This window comes from Cherax quadricarinatus, chromosome 11 (genome assembly GCF_038502225.1).
Source record: "Cherax quadricarinatus isolate ZL_2023a chromosome 11, ASM3850222v1, whole genome shotgun sequence".
In the NCBI taxonomy this organism is placed as follows: Eukaryota; Metazoa; Arthropoda; class Malacostraca; order Decapoda; family Parastacidae; genus Cherax; species Cherax quadricarinatus.
The window spans coordinates 16477506-16497730 of record NC_091302.1 but is presented as its reverse complement, the minus strand read 5'-3'; positions in this window follow the sequence as shown (position 1 = coordinate 16497730).

Sequence of the window (20225 nt, the reverse complement as noted above, 5' to 3'; positions counted from 1 at the left end):
TGTGTGTCATAGTTACCATTTTGTCATAGGCATATGTCGTGTTAGACATTAGTGTGTGTGTGTGTGTGTGTGTGTGTGTGTGTGTGTGTGTGTGTGTACTCACCTAGTTGTACTCACCTAGTTGAGGTTGCGGGGGTCGAGTCCGAGCTCCTGGCCCCGCCTCTTCACTGATCGCTACTAGGTCACTCTCCCTGAGCCGTGAGCTTTATCATACCTCTGCTTAAAGCTATGTATGGATCCTGCCTCCACTACATCGCTTCCCAAACTATTCCACTTACTGACTACTCTGTGGCTGAAGAAATACTTCCTAACATCCCTGTGATTCATCTGTGTCTTCAGCTTCCAACTGTGTCCCCTTGTTACTGTGTCCAATCTCTGGAACATCCTGTCTTTGTCCACCTTGTCAATTCCTCTCAGTATTTTGTATGTCGTTATCATGTCCCCCTATCTCTCCTGTCCTCCAGTGTCGTCAGGTTGATTTCCCTTAACCTCTCCTCGTAGGACATACCTCTTAGCTCTGGGACTAGTCTTGTTGCAAACCTTTGCACTTTCTCTAGTTTCTTTACGTGCTTGGCTAGGTGTGGGTTCCAAACTGGTGCCGCATACTCCAATATGGGCCTAACGTACACGGTGTACAGGGTCCTGAATGATTCCTTATTAAGATGTCGGAATGCTGTTCTGAGGTTTGCTAGGCGCCCATATGCTGCAGCAGTTATTTGGTTGATGTGCGCTTCAGGAGATGTGCCTGGTGTTATACTCACCCCAAGATCTTTTTCCTTGAGTGAGGTTTGTAGTCTCTGACCCCCTAGACTGTACTCCGTCTGCGGTCTTCTTTGCCCTTCCCCAATCTTCATGACTTTGCACTTGGTGGGATTGAACTCCAGGAGCCAATTGCTGGACCAGGTCTGCAGCCTGTCCAGATCCCTTTGTAGTTCTGCCTGGTCTTCGATCGAGTGAATTCTTCTCATCAACTTCACGTCATCTGCAAACAGGGACACCTCAGAGTCTATTCCTTCCGTCATGTCGTTCACAAATACCAGAAACAGCACTGGTCCTAGGACTGACCCCTGTGGGACCCCGCTGGTCACAGGTGCCCACTCTGACACCTCGCCACGTACCATGACTCGCTGCTGTCTTCCTGACAAGTATTCCCTGATCCATTGTAGTGCCTTCCCTGTTATCCCTGCTTGGTCCTCCAGTTTTTGCACCAATCTCTTGTGTGGAACTGTGTCAAACGCCTTCTTGCAGTCCAAGAAAATGCAATCCACCCACCCCTCTCTCTCTTGTCTTACTGCTGTCACCATGTCATAGAACTCCAGTAGGTTTGTGACACAGGATTTCCCGTCCCTGAAACCATGTTGGCTGCTGTTGATGAGATCATTCCTTTCTAGGTGTTCCACCACTCTTCTCCTGGTAATCTTCTCCATGATTTTGCATACTATACATGTCAGTGACACTGGTCTGTAGTTTAATGCTTCATGTCTGTCTCCTTTTTTAAAGATTGGGACTACATTTGCTGTCTTCCATGCCTCAGGCAATCTCCCTGTTTCGATAGATGTATTGAATATTGTTGTTAGGGGTACACATAGCGCCTCTGCTCCCTCTCTCAATACCCATGGGGAGATGTTATCTGGCCCCATTGCCTTTGAGGTATCTAGCTCACTCAGAAGCCTCTTCACTTCTTCCTCGGTTGTGTGCACTGTGTCCAGCACTTGGTGGTGTGCCCCACCTCTCCGTCTTTCTGGAATCCCTTCTGTCTCCTCTGTGAACACTTCTTTGAATCTCTTGTTGAGTTCTTCACATGCTTCACGGTCATTTCTTGTTGTCTCTCCTCCTTCCTTCCTTAACCTGATTACCTGGTCCTTGACAGTTGTTTTCCTCCTGATGTGGCTGTACAACAGTTTCGGGTCAGATTTGGCTTTCGCTGCTATGTCATTTTCATATTGTCTTTGGGCCTCCCTTCTTATCTGTGCATATTCGTTTCTGGCTCTACGACTGTTCTCCTTATTCTCCTGGGTCCTGTGCCTTCTATATTTCTTCCATTCCCTAGCACACTTGGTTTTTGCCTCCCTGCACCTTTGGGTAAACCATGGGCTCATCCTGGCTTTTTCATTATTCCTGTTACCCTTGGGTACAAACCTCTCCTCAGCCTCCTTGCGTTTTGTTGCTACATATTCCATCATCTCATTAACTGGCTTCCCTGCCAGTTCTCTGTCCCACTGAACCCCGTTCAGGAAGTTCCTCATTCCTGTGTAGTCCCCTTTCTTGTAGTTTGGCTTCATTCGTCCTGGCCTTCCTGCTTCTCCCTCCACTTGCAGCTCTACTGTGTATTCGAAGCTTAAAACCACATGGTCACTGGCCCCAAGGGGTCTTTCATATGTGATGTCCTCGATATCTGCACTACTCAAGGTGAATACTAAGTCCAGCCTTGCTGGTTCATCCTCTCCTCTCTCTCTTGTAGTGTCCCTTACGTGTTGGCACATGAAGTTTTCCAGTACCACCTCCATCATCTTAGCCCTCCATGTATCTTGGCCCCCATGTGGGTCCAAGTTCTCCCAATCGATCTCCTTGTGGTTAAAGTCACCCATGATCAGGAGCTTTGCCCTGCATGCATGAGATCTTCTGGCCACTCTAGCCAGTGTGTCAACCATCGCTCTATTGCTCTCGTCGTACTCTTGCCTTGGCCTCCTGCTGTTCTGTGGTGGGTTATACATCACTGCTATTACCACCTTGGGACCTCCAGAGTGAAGTGTGTGTGTGTGTGTGTATGCGTGTGTGTATGCATGTGTTTATGTAAGCAGTCCTTATTTCCCTCCTATGTACTACATATGTTTTGCATATGTACCCAGTCTCTTGGTTCCCACTGTACTATCTTGTGCCTAAAATTACGTTCAATTCTGTATGCTAGGCTTCGCTAGGCTACCTCTCATACTAGGCTATCTATCATTAACTGCTTAACTCTCCTAAACCTCAATAAATTCTATTAAATGCCAGTAAATGCTGCTTATTCTAATTCTGATAGCTCGAGGAGAGTGACCCCCAATTTCCAGCTAGAGACTGGTGCTGACCCCATGCAACTCAAACTAGGTGAATATTACTTGCGGCTGGCAGTGGAGTAATGTTGTCATCCTCCTGGGTGCCAGTATGAAAATGCTTGATGTTTCTCTGTAATTTTTCCACTAACTTCCTGTAGGCACTGTGGTCTCTAGCTCATCTAATTTTTTCACTCACTCACTGTATTTGCTGACACATCTAAACATATCTCTTATCTCCCTGGTCTTGAGTCGCACTTATTCTTCAAAATACCCCACTGCGTCATTATGGCAACACTCTTTAGGCCTGACACAACCGTTCACCTTCCTTCCAACGGCCCCCACTAAACACTTAGTCACTATTTCCTTTGTTTTCTTTTCTGTGACAACTTATATTTCCTTTTTTCGGGGCTTAAGTGATTATATGCACACTTATGCGTGCACACGCCTATATCCCACAATTTATTCCTTATGGCACATTCAGAAATTACCACCAAAACACGAGCTCAAACCGCGTGACTCCTCCACGAGTGTGTGCGTGCACTCACCTAGTTGAGGTTGCAGGGGTCGAGTCCTAGCTCCTGGTCCCGCCTCTTCACTGGTGTGTGTGTATTTGTAAACGAGGGAGCAGAAAGTGACCGCATACTAGAACTAGTATAATTTCACTAACTTTGCAATTGAACTAACAGGAATTATTTGCACCTTTCATTGATAACATCTTCCAACCCCAGGAGGTGCACACATTCCTGATTAAGAACGAATGCTCTGAAGATTCTCACCTGCCTCTTCCAGAGGTATACTTACGTGACTGCATTTTCTCGCTCCTGCTTGAGTTGATATAATTCTTTCGGAGAAAAGTGTTGTCACAGCAGAAGTTTGTTCCTCAATTTGTGTCATTTCTGGACACACAAGAACATAAAATTACAGAGCAGTGTATCCCAGGACCAGCACTGATCTACGGTATAATATCAAGTAGAAGAGCAGTGTATCCCTGAATCAGTAAAACGCTGCCACCTTCATATCATGTCAGGGAGCAGTGAATCCCGGTTTCAGCACTAAGCTACCGTGTAATCAACAGCTAACTAAACTGCGGTTACCGGAATATAAATTGCCCGTCATTAAATTATTCCCTGTATATCAGTTTTTGTATACATAGTAAACGAGAGTTTTCATGCAGTGGAGAAGACTATGTTCACTCACCAGCATGTGTGAGTTGAACACCGAGCTACTGCCCTCATAAAGCGCGAAATATATTGTATTCATTAGCAAACTATGGCATAACAACAACAAACGGTCCCACTCCGATCAGCAAACTTGGTTATGATTATAACCAAAAATTTTAAAGGGGTGAACCGGTAAGCCAACGAAAGGCCTTGGTCAGATGACCAAAATCTGCAGCGGCGGGTTATCATATGACTAAGACCCACGTCAGGAAACACTTGTCCTGATTCCAGACAAATCTTACCGAAGGTAACCTAAACTTCCCAAATATTCATGTGCACCGCAGCAAACTTCTCCGTGCAAAACAGCAAACTTTTCGCCCACGGCAGCGAAGTTTTACAGCTTTCAAAAAACAAACTACAAAGAAACCACATGTTTACCATCAGTGAACGACGCCGTACATAACATAAACCTGACCGTCCGGCACAGATTGCTGCTGCAAACTCATTCTTTTTCCCACCGAGATATGGTCCAATAATGGGCCGGAATGTCTATTGTTTACCGTGTCCAGCAATCAGCCACTACAATAAGAGGCAAACTGCCGAAAAATAGCCATAAAATGATAGTATTGCGAGGCTACACGTTGGCGAGTCCCTATCAACTCAGAACTCATGATTGTGCGAAACGTCAGCGATTAAACGCGCGACTAATAAAGTGACTAGGTTTTAACTGTTATTTCCTGTGAGCTCGATATCCATTCCCTGTTGCCTGCTGATATTTTCCGTTCACCAGACAAGCAAGTTTTGTAAGTCTGTTAATCGTATATTAACATTCACATGGGATATATGAGTTTCACATAAATTTCAGCACGAGTTAACCCTATTTTCAACACATTTTAACCCCTTACTCAGCACAATTTAACCAATGTTCCTGTTGATCTTTGCTTTTACAGTTCCTCAACAATGTGAGAAATCACGAAAACGCTTGGAATCTCACTAATTTTACAGTGGGTGTTCAGCATCTATATATATATATATATATATATATATATATATATATATATATATATATATATATATATATATATATATATATATATATATATATATATATATATATATATATATGCAAAACAACCACTCTGAAAGAATAGAGAAATTCCAAGCACTTTCGTGACTACTCACATTATCAAGGAACTATATGATGATATAGTTCCTTGATAATGTGAGTAGTCACGAAAGCGCTTGGAATTTCTCTATTCTTTCAGAGTGGTTGTTTTGCATATTCTGAAATCACCTGTTTACTGTGATCTTATTGCATATATATATATATATATATATATATATATATATATATATATATATATATATATATATATATATATATATATATATATATATATATATACATATACATATATATATATATATATATATATATATATATATATATATATATATATATATATATATATATATACATATATATATATATATATGCAAAACAACCACTCTGAAAGAATAAGAAATTCCAAGCGCTTTCGTGACTACTCACATTATCAAGGAACTATAGTTCCTTGATAATGTGAGTAGTCACGAAAGCGCTTGGAATTTCTCTATTCTTTCAGAGTGGTTGTTTTGCATATTCTGAAATCACCTGTTTACTGTGATCTTATTGCATATATATATATATATATATAGGATAGCAGATGAACAAGGAGGCTTTAGGAAAGGTAGGGGGTGTGTGGACCAGGTGTTTACAGTGAAACATATAAGTGAACAGTATTTAGATAAGGCTAAAGAGGTCTTTGTGGCATTTATGGATTTGGAAAAGGCGTATGACAGGGTGGATAGGGGGGCAATGTGGCAGATGTTGCAAGTGTATGGTGTAGGAGGTAGGTTACTGAAAGCAGTGAAGAGTTTTTACGAGGATAGTGAGGCTCAAGTTAGAGTATGTAGGAAAGAGGGAAATTTTTTCCCAGTAAAAGTAGGCCTTAGACAAGGATGTGTGATGTCACCGTGGTTGTTTAATATATTTATAGATGGGGTTGTAAGAGAAGTAAATGCGAGGGTCTTGGCAAGAGGCGTGGAGTTAAAAGATAAAGAATCACACACAAAGTGGGAGTTGTCACAGCTGCTCTTTGCCGATGACACTGTGCTCTTGGGAGATTCTGAAGAGAAGTTGCAGAGATTGGTGGATGAATTTGGTAGGGTGTGCAAAAGAAGAAAATTAAAGGTGAATACAGGAAAGAGTAAGGTTATGAGGATAACAAAAAGATTAGGTGATGAAAGATTGAATATCAGATTGGAGGGAGAGAGTATGGAGGAGGTGAACGTATTCAGATATTTGGGAGTGGACGTGTCAGCGGATGGGTCTATGAAAGATGAGGTGAATCATAGAATTGATGAGGGAAAAAGAGTGAGTGGTGCACTTAGGAGTCTGTGGAGACAAAGAACTTTGTCCTTGGAGGCAAAGAGGGGAATGTATGAGAGTATAGTTTTACCAACGCTCTTATATGGGTGTGAAGCGTGGGTGATGAATGTTGCAGCGAGGAGAAGGCTGGAGGCAGTGGAGATGTCATGTCTGAGGGCAATGTGTGGTGTGAATATAATGCAGAGAATTCGTAGTTTGGAAGTTAGGAGGAGGTGCGGGATTACCAAAACTGTTGTCCAGAGGGCTGAGGAAGGGTTGTTGAGGTGGTTCGGACATGTAGAGAGAATGGAGCGAAACAGAATGACTTCAAGAGTGTATCAGTCTGTAGTGGAAGGAAGGCGGGGTAGGGGTCGGCCTAGGAAGGGTTGGAGGGAGGGGGTAAAGGAGGTTTTGTGTGCGAGGGGCTTGGACTTCCAGCAGGCATGCGTGAGCGTGTTTGATAGGAGTGAATGGAGACAAATGGTTTTTAATACTTGACGTGCTGTTGGAGTGTGAGCAAAGTAACATTTATGAAGGGATTCAGGGAAACCGGCAGGCCGGACTTGAGTCCTGGAGATGGGAAGTACAGTGCCTGCACTCTGAAGGAGGGGTGTTAATGTTGCAGTTTAAAAACTGTAGTGTAAAGCACCCTTCTGGCAAGACAGTGATGGAGTGAATGATGGTGAAAGTTTTTCTTTTTCGGGCCACCCTGCCTTGGTGGGAATCGGCCGGTGTGATAATAAAAAAAAATAATAAATATATATATATATATATATATATATATATATATATATATATATATATATATATATATATATATATATATATATATATACACACATATATATATATATATATATATATATATATATATATATATATATATATATATATATGTCGTGCCGAATAGGCAGAACTTGCGATCTTGGCTTAAATATCAACACTCATCTTGCCATATAGGACAAGCGAAAATTTTTTTATGGAATAATTTCTGCAAAATCATTCTTAACCTAACGAAAAAAATATAGTTCACTGTGTTTGTTTAGAATTAAATTATTGTAAACAAATCTAAAATATATTTAGTTGGGTTAGGCTAAAATAAATTACTTTTTTTTTTTTACACAGGGTTTGACAAGGTTAAGGATCCCTAGCTTTATTGACAAACTATTTACAAGTTAAGGATTCCTAACTTTACTGGCTACATCAGCTCATTTGAAAGCATTTTTATTGTTAAGAGACATACAAGTAGGGAACAGGATGAAATTGGAGCCATCTGTGGGCCAGCATTTTCATTTGATCAACTGACTTTATCTCGTTGACATCATTATGCTGTACGAATGTGTTCCATACTCGAGTCATCCTGGGTATGTATGATCTCAGATGGAGTGATGTTCTGGAGAAGGGTACAGCCAGAGTGAAGTTGCTGCTTTCTGCCCATCTTGTGGCATAAAAGCTTGTTCCACGCTCTCCTCGTAGTGGATCCAAGTGTGGTATTTTGACAATATTGGCCTTGTACATGACAGTAAGGTCACCCACATCCCTCCTATGTTGAAGGCTCTGCTGAAATGACAGATCTATCCAGGATGGGTCCAGGCGAGAGATGAGACGTCTTGCTCTGTTCTCTACTCTGTCAAGCAGTCGCAGATGAGAGGGGGGGCAGGCAAACCAAGAAAGTGGAGCATATTCAAGGAGTGAGCGTACTTGCGCCTCGTACAGGATCTTGCAACCCCTGCTGTCAAGCAGATGCGAGATACGGCGAAGTGCTGTAAGCTTCCTGGCTGCCTTGTTTGCAAGATTTACAACATGGTTCTTCATGGTTAGTTTGGAGTCAAATTTCACCCCAAGGATATCAACTTCTTCTCCAGGTGCCAACACCCTCCCATTCATCCTTACTACTGCACCAGCATTACCATCATGGTGCCTAGAGACGATCATCATTTGCGTTTTCTCAGGTGCAAATGTTACTTGCCATCTATTTCCCCAAGCTGATATAGCTCTCAGCTGGTGATTGATGTAGCTTAGAGCAAGTGGCATTTCTTCTCTTGGATAAGTGAATGTCAGTGTACAGTCGTCTGCATATGCATGTGATTTTGGGATGAGATGAAGAAGGTCGTTGAAGTAGACATTCCATAACAATGGACCCAGCACGCTTCCTTGTGGAACACTTGCCCCAATAGGATGTCTTGCTGATTCCGTTCCATTGAGAACTACACTTAGAGATCTACCATGAAGGTAATCACTGAGGAGACATAGCGTAGAGCCTGCAATTCCCAGTGCTTGAAGTTTTGCTAAGAGGCCCTGGTGCCTCACCCGGTCGAAAGCGCCAGCAATGTCCAGTGCTACCACACAGCTGACTTTAGATTCATCCAGTGACTAGTGCCACTTAGTGGAGAGGTTTAACAACAGATCAGCAGCAGAGTAACCTTTCCTGAAGCAATATTGACGATCACAAAGTAGTGAGTGGTAGTCAAAAAACTCTGTCATTTGTCTTGAGATTATTGTCTCAAGGATCTTACCAGTGATTGACAGGAGTGACACTGGTCTGTAGTTGCTGATTTCTGCTCTGCTCTTCTTTTTGTGAACAGGGACTACATTTGCCTCTTTCCATAGAGAGGGCCATTTACACTGTACTATGCAGTGCTGAAAGATGCGAGTTAGAGGTGCTGCTAGCTGGCCTGCACATCTCAACAATCTTGGGCTCAACTTTTCTGGGCCCACAGCCTTTTCTTGGTCAAGCGATTTAAGAAGGAAATGCACCTCCTCCTGCCTTATTGTCACCACTGACAGTTTTGACACAGTTCTTGCAGCTAGCCAAGGAGGGTCCCTTGCTGGATCAGGAACTTGCATTTTGGTAGCAAAGTGTTCAGCAAAGAGGTCCGCCTTCTCTTGACTACTAGTAGAGGTGGTCCCATCCTGTCGATTTAGAGGTGGAATGAGCTCATCAGGCAGATAACCTTGTCTGTCCTTGACCAGGGACCACCAGGTTTTGGAGCCTACCCTACCTGATGCTAGCTTTCTTTTAGTGTCCACCTCCCATTTAGCAATGGCCCACTTTTGAACGTCTCCCATATGCCTACAGGCTTGCGTGTGCAAGTTCCTGTTATAGGTGGTAGGATGTCTCTTATACCTTCGCCATGCTTTGTACTTAGCCGTAGCAGCCTCTCTACAATGAAAGCCAAACCAAGGCTGATCTGTAGGCTTTGTCACATATTGTCGGTGAGGAATGTGTTTTTGTTGTAGATTAAGGATGTGTCCAGTGAAGGCTTTCACTTGGTTGTCAACATCCCCTTGGAGAAGAGCATTCCAATCGGTGGTGGCGAGCTCAGAGCGAAGGGCTGGCCAATTACCTCTTTCCCATAGCCAGGTTGTGCGTGTGGACTCCTCACCTCGTTCTGTTGGGATCTTAAGTGTCGTAAAAACAGCCTTGTGGTCAGACGATCCAACGTAGCCGAGGGGTTGACAAGTGACTATGCCTTCTGCGAGATCACTCACTACTGGGTCAAGGGAGGAGCCAGAGATATGAGTAGGGAAATCAACAAAGTTTCTCATGTCAAACACTGCAAGAAGGTCATCAAAGTCCCTCTGTATAAGGTGCTGGTTAAGGTCACAAACAATTATAATATGTTGACAGTTGTGTTGTAGCAGAAGGGAGTCAATATTTTCCATTAGGAAGTTGATGGGGTCTGCATGTTGCCACTGAGGTCTGTACATTGCACATGCTAGTACAGAGGTACTAGTGTTTATACAGAGCTTGAAGAATATCATTTCAAGATGTGTAGGGGTGGCAACATCTATGTGCTGGGCATGAACACTTTTAGAGAAGCACACAGCAACACCTCCTCCTTGTCCTTGCCTGTCGTAAGGTTAGGTAAGTTTTTTAAGATTCTTTTAGTGCAAAATTATAAATTTTTACATTAACCTTAATAAAAAAATATATCTTTAAACGTATAAGAATTTTTTTTAGAAAGGACTTAATTTTAAACGAGTTCTTGCTAATTGACCAGTTTTACATATTCGGCACGACATATATATGTACTTTACTGGGGACCCTCATCCTCAGAAAAGACAACAAAGAGTAGCGACTCTCTGATCGCGGGCTCTATATATATACATATATATATATATATATATATATAAATATATATATATATATATATATATATATATATATATATATATATATGTATATATATATATATATATATATATATATATATATATATATATATATATATATATATATATATATAAATATAGGGAGGTATAACCTCTTGAACTTTACTGGGGACCCTCACCCTCAGAAAAGACAACATAGAGTAGCGACTCTCATTGCTGAGATCCAGGTATTTTTTGTGGCTAGCTGACCCAGTGGCTAACGCAACGGTCTGGAGTTTTGAGACTCTCTGATCGCGGGCTCTATATATATATATATATATATATATATATATATATATATATATATATATATATATATATATATATATATATATATATATATATATATATATGCAATAAGATCACAGTAAACAGGTGATTTCAGAATATGCAAAACAACCACTCTGAAAGAATAGAGAAATTCCAAGCACTTTCGTGACTACTCACATTGATAATGTGAGTAGTCACGAAAGCGCTTGGAATTTCTCTATTCTTTCAGAGTGGTTGTTTTGCATATATATATATATATATATATATATATATATATATATATATATATATATATATATATATATATATATATATATATATATATATATATATATATATATATATATATATATATATATATATATATAGCACTGGTTGCCGTTGCCCAGCGGTGAGAGAAGCCACTCTCATTTTAAATTATAGGTAGTAGGTTGGTAGACAGCAACCACCCAGGGAGGTACTACCGTCCTGCCAAGTGAGTGTAAAACCAAAGCCTGTAATTGTTTTACATGATGGTAGGATTGCTGGTATCTTTTGTCTGTCTCATAAATATGCAAGATTACAGGTATGTCTTGTTATTTCTACTTACTAACTTAGGTCACACTACACATACATGTACACGTTTATTTATACACACTCACCTGAGTTGTCTTTGATCTTATCTTAATAGTTCTTGGTCTTATTACCTTTCCCTTTATATCCATGGGGAAGTGGAATAAGAATTCTTCCTCCGTAAGTCATGCGTGTTGTAAAAGTCAACTAAAATGCCGGGAACAATGGGCCTGTAACCCCTTTTCCTGTAATAATTACTAAAAAGAATAATAAGAAAAAATTGTCAAAGTGGGAAGTCTGAATGTGCGTGGATGTTGTGCGAATGATAAGAAAGAGACGATTGTGGATGTTATGAATGAGAAGAAGCTGGATGTCCTGGCTTTAAGTGAAACGAAGCTGAAAGGAGTGGGAGAGTTTCAGTGGAGAGGAATAAATGGGATTAGGTCAGGGGTTTCAAATAGAGTTAGAGCTAAAGAAGGAGTAGCAATAATGTTGAAGGATAAGATATGGCAGGAAAAGAGGGACTATAAATGTATTAATTCAAGGATTATGTGGAGTAAAATAAAAGTTGGATGTGAAAAGTGGGTTATAGTGAGCGTATATGCACCTGGAGAAGAGAGAAGTGTAGAGGAGAGAGAGAGATTTTGGGAAATGTTGAGTGAATGCATGGGGAGTTTTGAACCAAATGTGAGAGTAATGGTGGTTGGGGATTTCAGTGCTAAAGTGGGTAAAAATATTGTGGAGGGAGTAGTAGGTAAATTTGGGGTGCCAGTGGTAAATGTAAATGGGGAACATTTAATTGAGCCAAGTGTAGAAAGAGATTTGGTAATAAGTAATACATATTTCATGAAAAAGAGGATAAACAAATATACAAGGTATGATGTAGCACGTAATGAAAGTAGTTTGTTAGATTATGTATTGGTGGATAAAAGGTTAATGGGTAGGCTCCAGGATGTACATGTTTATAGAGGGGCAACTGATATATCGGATCATTATTCAGTTGTAGCTACAGTTAGAGTAAGAGGTAGATGGGACAAGAGGAAGGTGGCAATAAGTAGGAGGGAAGTGAAAGTGTATAAACTAAGGGAGAAGGAAGGTCGGGTGAGATATAAGTGACTATTGGCAGAAAGGTGGGCTAGTGTAAAGATGAGTAGTGGGGGGGGGGGGTTGAAGAGGGTTGGAATAGTTTTAAAAATGCAGTATTAGAATGTGGGGCAGAAGTTTCTGGTTATAGGAGGGTGGGGGCAGGAGGAAAGAGGAGTGATTGGTGGAATGATGAAGTAAAGGGTGTGATAAAAGAGAAAAAGTTAGCTTATGAGAGGTTTTTACAAAGCAGAAGTGTTATAAGAAGAGCAGAGTATATGGAGAGTAAGAGAAATGTGAAGATAGTGGTGAGAGAGTGCAAAAGGAGAGAAGATGATAGAGTGAGAGAGGCACTGTCAAGAAATTTTAATGAAAATAAGAAAACATTTTGGACTGAGTTAAACAAGTTAAGAAAGCCTAGGGAACTTATGGATTTGTCAGTTAAAAACAGAGTAGGGGAGTTAGTAGATGGGGAGATGGAGGTATTAGGTAGATGGCGAGAATATTTTGAGGAGCTTTTAAATGTTGAGGAAGAAAGGGAGGCGGTAATTTCATGCACTGGCCAGGGAGGTATACCATCTTTTAGGAGTGAAAAAGAGCAGAATGTAAGTGTGGGAGAGGTACGTGAGGCATTACGTAGAATGAAAGGGAGTAAAGCAGCTGGACCTGATGGGATCATGACAGAAATGTTAAAAGCAGGGGGGGGATATAGTGTTAGAGTGGTTGGTACTTTTGTTTAATAAATGTATGAATGAGGGGAAGGTCCCTAGGGATTGGCAGAGAGCATGTATAGTCCCTTTATATAAAGGGAATGGGGACATAGGAGATTGTAAAAATTATAGAGGAATAAGTTTACTGAGTATACCAGGAGATGCGTACGGTAGGGTTATTATTGAAAGAATTAGAGGTAAGACAGAATGTAGGATTGCGGATGAGCAAAGAGGTTTCAGAGTGGGTAGGGGATGTGTAGATCAAGTGTTTACATTGAAGCATATATGTGAACAGTAATTAGATAAAGGTGAGGAAGTTTTTATTGCATTTATGGATTTAGAAAAGGCATATGATAGAGTGGATAAGGGAGCAATGTGGCAGATGTTGCAAGTATATGGAATAGGTGGTAAGTTACTAAATGCTGTAAAGAGTTTTTATGAGGATAGTGAGCCTCAGGTTAGGGTGTGTAGAAGAGAGGGAGACTACTTCCCGGTAAAAGTAGGTCTTAGACAGGGATGTGTAATGTCACCATGGGTGTTTAATATATTTATAGATGGGGTTGTAAAAGAAGTAAATGCTAGGGAGTTCGGGAGAGGGGTGGGATTAAATTATGGGGAATCAAATACAAAATGGGAATTGACACAGTTACTTTTTGCTGATGATACTGTGCTTATGGGAGATTCTTAAGAAAATTTGCAAAGGATAGTGAATGAGTTTGGGAGTGTGTGTAAAGGTAAAAAGTTAAAAGAGAACATAGAAAAGAGTAAGGTGATGAGGGTATCAAATGATTTAGATAAAGAAAAATTGGATATCAAATTGGGGAGGAGGAGTATGGAAGAAGTGAATGTTTTCAGATATTTGGGAGTTGACGTGTCGGCGGATGGATTTATGAAGGATGAGGTTAATCATAGAATTGATGAGGGGAAAAAGGTGAGTGGTGCTTTGAGGTATATGTGGAGTCAAAAAACGTTATCTATGTAGGCAAAGAAGGAAATGTATGAAAGTATAGAAGTACCAACACTCTTATATGGGTGTGAAGCTTGGGTGGTAAATGCAGCAGCGAGGAGACGGTTGGAGACAGTGGAGATGTCCTGTCTAAGGGCAATGTGTGGTGTAAATATTATGCAGAAAATTCGAAGTGTGGAAATTACGAGGTGTGGAGTTAGTAAAAGTATTAGTCAGTGGGCTGAAGAGGGGTTGTTGAGGTGGTTTGGTCATTTAGAGAGATTGGTTCAGTGTAGAATGACATGGAGAGCATTTAAATCTGTAGGAGAAGGAAGGCAGGGTAGGGGTCGTCCTCGAAAAGGTTGGAAGGAAGGGGTAAGGTTTTAAAATTGCTAGAAATAATTTTTAAAATCCAAAAAGGGACAACCAGCCTTATTTAACTAAAAATATGTTGGTTCTCCCTTACCATGAAAACTTGGTTGATATGCCTTCTCTTCTTAAGACTTTTAATATCAAAGTTGTATTTAAAAATCTTGACACAGTAAAAAAACTTTTGATAAAGAATTCCCCCCAAAATGCTGACGGATGTGTCTATAAGATTCCTTGTAAAATTTGCGATAAAGTTTATTACGGTCAAACTGGTAAAAATCTCGAACTAAGATTAAAACAACATAAATATAGCATTAGAACTGGACAAGATTCCAATGCTCTATTTATTCATGTGAGAGATTTTACCCATCCAATTGATTTTCAAAAAGTTAAGAAAGTTGTATCAAGCAAGTCCATGGTCGATAGGAATATAATTGAATCTTGTTTCATAAAAAGAAGTTTTGACAATAATATGAATATTTCCTTTGGTTTATATAAATTAGATCCATTTACAATGAATAGAATTTGGGAAGAATTTAATAATACATTGGACAAATAATAAATTTTAAAATTCTTAATTCTTGGGTAGAATAGTGTGTTGGTGGGTTTTGTGAAGGACCTGTCTAGTTGGGCAATCAGGCCTGCTGCAGTGTTCCCTTTCTTATGAGTCTCGCGTCAGGTGTTGCCTTGTTGTGGGATGTGATAGTGAGGTGTGGGCTAGACCCTTTATATGCCTTCCTCTGATGCATTACTTTCATTGTTCCTTGATAATGTGAGTAGTCACGGAAGCGCTTGGAATTTCTCTTTTCTTTCCCAGTGGTTGTTTTGCATATATATATATATATATATATATATATATATATATATATATATATATATATATATATATATATATATATATATATATATATATATATATATATTTATATAAATATATATATAAATATATATATATATATGTGTGTACTCACCTAGTTGTACTCACCTAGTTGAGGTTGCGGGGGTCGAGTCCGAGCTCCTGGCCCCGCCTCTTCACTGATCGCTACTAGGTCACTCTCCCTGAGCCGTGAGCTTTATCATACCTCTGCTTAAAGCTATGTATGGATCCTGCCTCCACTACATCGCTTCCCAAACTATTCCACTTACTGACTACTCTGTGGCTGAAGAAATACTTCCTAACATCCCTGTGATTCATCTGTGTCTTCAGCTTCCAACTGTGTCCCCTTGTTGCTGTGTCCCATCTCTGAAACATCCTGTCTTTGTCCACCTTGTCAATTCCTCTCAGTATTTTGTATGTCGTTATCATGTCCTCCCTATCTCTTCTGTCCTCCAGTGTCGTCAGGTCGATTTCCCTTAACCTCTCCTCGTAGGACATACCTCTTAGCTCTGGGACTAGTCTTGTTGCAAACCTTTGCACTTTCTCTAGTTTCTTTACGTGCTTGGCTAGGTGTGGGTTCCAAACTGGTGCCGCATACTCCAATATGGGCCTAACGTACGCGGTGTACAGGGTACTGAACGATTCCTTATTAAGATATCGGAATGCTGTTCTGAGGTTTGCTAGGCGCCCATATGCTGCAGCAGTTATTTGGTTGATGTGCGCTTCAGGAGATGTGCCTGGCGTTATACTCACCCGAAGATCTTTTTCTTTGATTGAGGTTTGTAGTCTCTGGCCCCCTATACTGTACTCCGTCTGCGGTCTTCTTTGCCCTTCCCCAATCTTCATGACTTTGCACTTGGTGTGCACTTGGTGTGTGCACTTGGTGTGTGTGTGTGTGTGTCGTGCCGAATAGGTAAAACTGATCAGTTAGCAAGAACTCATTTAAAATTGAGTCCTTTCTAAAAATTTTCTTTTATACGTTTAAAGGTATATTTTTCCATTTATGTTAATGTAAAAATTAATAATTTTGTGCCAAAAGAACCTTAGAAAACTTAGCTAATCTTGTTAAAACAATCGCAACTTAATTTAGCCTTATCCAACTAAATACATTTTAGATAAGTTTATAATAATTTAATAATAAACTAGCACATTGAAATATATATTTCTCGTTAGGTTCATAATTATTTTTGCGAAATTATTGCAAACACAAATTTTCGCTTGCCTTATTGGCAAGAAGAGCGTTGCTATTTAAGCCAAAATAGCAAGTTTTACCTATTCGGTACGACATAAACATTATCTCAAACCAGAAACCAGAAAAGGACTCTAACCTGCGCTCTCGGCATCAAAATACACAGTACTATTCCATACAGCCAGAGCCCAGTGGATAGATACTAAGCGTTTTTTCCCACACTCTGGAGCACCAGACATGTGCTCCGGTTCCTAGAAACTTGTGGAACCCTCTAATGCAAAACACAAATATATTTCGTGTTCAATGCCTTTAGCAATTCAATTTTTCCTCTTTGTCCGATATATGATTGTCGATTTTTTTAAAAGGATTTTCTTAACCTTGAACGCTATAACCGCACTGTCAAGCTGTGAAGTTACAAAGCTCAAGAGAAAACACCAGAAAATGTAATTTTTTCCTCCCTAACACCTTTAGGGAAAAGAACAAATTATAGTGTCGTGGGAAATTATTACTCGGATTGAAACTTTTCTCTGGCTGCTCATCTCAGGGAAAACAAAGCAAGAGTTCTGAAACCCTGGCAGACATGATAAAGGCCAGAAAATTAAGATGCATTTATATTTTTCCATGTTCAAGTAGATGAATCGTCTTTTTCTCACGTAAGTAGGATTTAATTGTCTCATTTTTTTCCACATAGCGAGTAGAAAATGAAAGAGAAGCACGTACTTTGTCTTGGATTAAAATGAGGTGAGAAGACGAAAGAGAATGAAGGAGAGAAAATATTATATACTACGAGGTAAGAGATCTTGTTTTCAAGGGAACGAGACTGTTAAGGGACGAGAAGCCGAGTACCAACGACTTTCCAGTACATTTTCTCAAACGTATTTTACTGACAGCGAAATAAAATGGCACTCAGGAGCAGTCATCAGCAGATGTGGAGTGAACACGCAAGATGGGAAGAGCAGCCAGATTATCCACGCGTTGTTCCACACTTTCTACCAGGTCTTCCAGAGTCTCCTTCAATTGTTCCATAACCATGCAAGATGTGAAGAGTAGTGAGATTGTCCACGTCTTGTGCCGCTCCTTCCACCAGCTCTTCCATAGTCTCCTTCAGTTGTTCCACAACTTCATTCAGTTTCTTCGCAGCTCCTTCATTTGTGCCACAGTTTCTTTAAGGTGATTCATATCTCCTTCCTAGATTACAGGCCTCACCTAGATTATGAGGCCTCACCTAGATTATGAGGCCTCACCTAGATTATAAGGCCTCACCTAGATTATTTAGACCTCACCTAGATTATTCAGGCCTCACCTAGATTATTTAGGCCTCACCTAGATTATTTAGGACTCACCTAGATTATTTAGGCCTCACCTAGATTATGCAGCTCAGTTCTGGTCTCCATATTACAGAATGGACATAAATTCGTTAGAAAACATTCAGCGTAGGATGACTAAATTAATACATAGCATTAGAAATCTTCCTTATGAAGAAAGATTGAAGATTCTTAAATTACATTCACTTGTTAGACGAAGAATGAGGGGAGACCTGATCGAAGTGTATAAGTGGAAGATAGGTATTAATAAAGGGGATATTAATAAGGTCTTGAGGATGTCTCTCCAAGAGAGAACCCGCAGTAATGGATTTAAATTAGACAAGTTTAGATTTAGAAAGGACATAGGAAAGTATTGGTTTGGAAATAGGGTAGTTGATGAGTGGAACAGTCTACCTAGTTGGGTTATTGAGGCTAGGACTTTGGGTAGTTTCAAATTTAGGTTGGATAAATACATGAGTGAGAGGGGTTGGATCTGAATGGGACTTGCAAATGAGTAGATAGAGTTATCAGGATTATTATTTCTTGGGTAGCATTTAAATTGGGTTGGGCAAATGTTTTGTTAGTGGGATGGATTGTAAAGGACCTGCCTAGTATGGGCCAACAGGCCTGCTGCAGTGATCCTCCTTTCTTATGTTATGTTCTTATATTTCTCAGTCTCCTTAAGTTGTTCCACAGCCTCCACCAGTCGTTCCACAGCCTCCACCAGTCGTTCCACAGCCTCCACCAGTCGTTCCACAGCCACAAAGTGTTGTTCCACAGCCTCCACCAGCTGTTGCATAGCTTCCTTCACATGTTTCACAGTCTCCTTACGTTGTTCCACAACCTCCATTATTTTTCCATAGTCTCCTTCATTTGTAACAATAAATTATGAAATGAAAGATTGTATATCAGACTCAAAGGAATAAGCATGAAGAAAGTAAATGTGGTTAAATATTCGGGAGTGTACTTGTGGGCTGTTCCACAGTTTCCATTGTCGTCCCACAGCTTCCTTCAGTGGTCCCACTGCTTCCTTCACTTGTCCCACAGCTTCCACCAGTTGTTCCATAACCTCTTTCAGTTGTTCCACTGCCTTTATCAGCAGTTTCACATCCTCCTCATGACACTTCAACTCTTTTGTTCTTTTTGCTGGTAGGCCTCTTTTTTCGTGTAAACCTAACTTTTTCGCTTATGTCAGAACTTGCTTTATACTAGTGTAATCCCTAGTTTGACATAAAATATCCGCGTTTTTAAGTATCCCCGCAGAGATACCTTACGTTGCCCGAATTTCTTTTCTCTCCATCACGTCTGGTTTTCATTTTGCTCATAACACAAGAAAGCCTCATCCGGTCCGCTTCAAATTCTTAACACTGGTTTCCGGTAAAAATGGCAGGATTCATGACATAATTGGCATGTGCAACTGCCCTATTGCTAAAAAGATAACTGCAGAATGCATTTCCAGCTTTGTGAAAGAGGGCCGATAACTTTCGACACCCTCTGTTATCTGGCTTCAAAAATTCACATATAGTAGTATCGGAAATATAAACACATATGCAGTATAATGTGATCCTTTATTGACAACGTTTCACCCGTTGTCAATAAAGGATCACATTATACTGCATATGTGTTTATATTTCCACTGTGTCGGTATTTGATACCATTTATTTCCATCTATAGTAGTATCGTAATTTGAGTGAAATTCAAGTGTCTAGATGCACATCTGCCAATTTTACGAGAAAAATAGGGTTAAACTTTTATTTCCGTTAAATCCTGTTAAATATGTCTGGGTCTACCTCTTCTGTGCAACTTCAGTATTTAATAACCGATGCATCAAATGCAGTTTGTTTGCGGCAAATTTGTAAATATTCTAAATTAACAAATTTGGTGTTACTAGTATCTACGTGATAACTGGAGAATGGCTCTTCTGATCGGCTTTAAATTTTCACCCCTGGTGTGATTTCCAGAAAACAAGGTTCGAACTGCTACTGGGCTCCATTAGTCCCAATTTGCCAGTTTCATTTAATTAGTTGTTACATTGATTTCCATTCAATAAATAGAGCCTCGTTTAAACAGTTTCAAGATATTAATGATGATGCATTCTGTAAGAAAGATATTACCATATAGGTTTAGACTGTGTAAGAGCAGGACTTGAGTCCTGGAAGTACAGT